We start from the raw sequence: 1,347 nt of genomic DNA on the forward strand, positions 1-1,347 counted from the left end.
CACACACACACACACACACACACACACACACATACACACCTGAACAGACACACAAACACATCCACACGCGCACGCATTCACGCACAAACACACACACACACACACACACACACACACTGCGCACTCACACACTGCGCACTCACACACAGAGTTGCAATGACAGCCATCACCGAAAAGAGTTTGGCAAGCTTGCAAGTTGGGCACCAACAAAACTCCTCGAGTACCTCTTGAGTGAGGGTCGGGCCTGCGAGTCGCACGTGCCATATGGCGAAAGGACGGGGCGCGTGTGTGTTGAGTGAGTGCCACATCCGACTTTCTGATGGTCCATCACACTCACGGTGTTCTGTCGTATACCTTCCTGTCCTTACATCTCTAAGGGCTCTTTTCTCCACTGTTGAAAAGATATTACATTATTTCTGTTTTGTTTGCATTTCTTCTTTTTTTACGCTCACTTTCATTGGTGAAATGGTATAGATTTTAAAGTCCCTTTCAACACTATAAAGTTATTTATTTTATTAAGAGGCGGGACCTCCGTATCTAAAGTCCATCTCCGAAAAGACTGAGTCGACTTGGAAATTCGAGTGAAGTGCCTTTCCCATGAGGACATAACGTGGGACCTGGCTGAGGCTCGAACCCCCGGACCCCCAATCTCATGACTACGGGTCTGGTAGCCTAACCACCAGTCTACTGATTCCACCTCAAATTCAATGTCAATCCATATATTAAATACTAAACCCTTATAATAAAAAAATAAAAAATAAGAAATTCAGTTTACATTTCAAAAGTATTATATTATGCACAGCTGTAACATCAGGTGCAGTGTTTTAATTGTTCATGTTAGATGGAAGCTCTTCATCGCACACATTATAGACTCCATTCACAGACAGCTCTTCAGTTGTGAACTCTTTCTTGCATTTTTGGCATCTCCCGATGGATCTGAAAGTGGAGGAGGGGAAAACATTATGGCACCCTGTATTTTGGTTTCACTGAAAAGCTACGACTTCGCCCTGCCTTAGAAATTTTGTATTGTGTGTGTGTGTGTGTGTGTGTGTGTGTGTGTGTGTGTGTGATGTGTGTGTGTGTGTGTGTGTGTGTGTGTGTGTGTGTGTGTGTGTAAATAGATAGATTTAGAAAGTCAGCCGTTGTCCGTGGTGTATCACTTATGCACTTTGCTGTCGCATGCAGGAGACCCGAGTTTGATTCCCGGGTCGGGAGAGTTTTATCGAGTATCTCTGTCTTTCTGATGGGATGGTGCATCTGTCTCAGCCCGGTTTGGCCCTGAGAGACAGGGACGGAAACTCGCCTCCTAAATGTTCTACGTTGTGTAGATGGGGGTGCAGGTACACG

Source organism: Aplysia californica, unplaced genomic scaffold (assembly GCF_000002075.1).
Source record: "Aplysia californica isolate F4 #8 unplaced genomic scaffold, AplCal3.0 scaffold00273, whole genome shotgun sequence".
NCBI lineage: Eukaryota > Metazoa > Mollusca > Gastropoda > Aplysiida > Aplysiidae > Aplysia > Aplysia californica.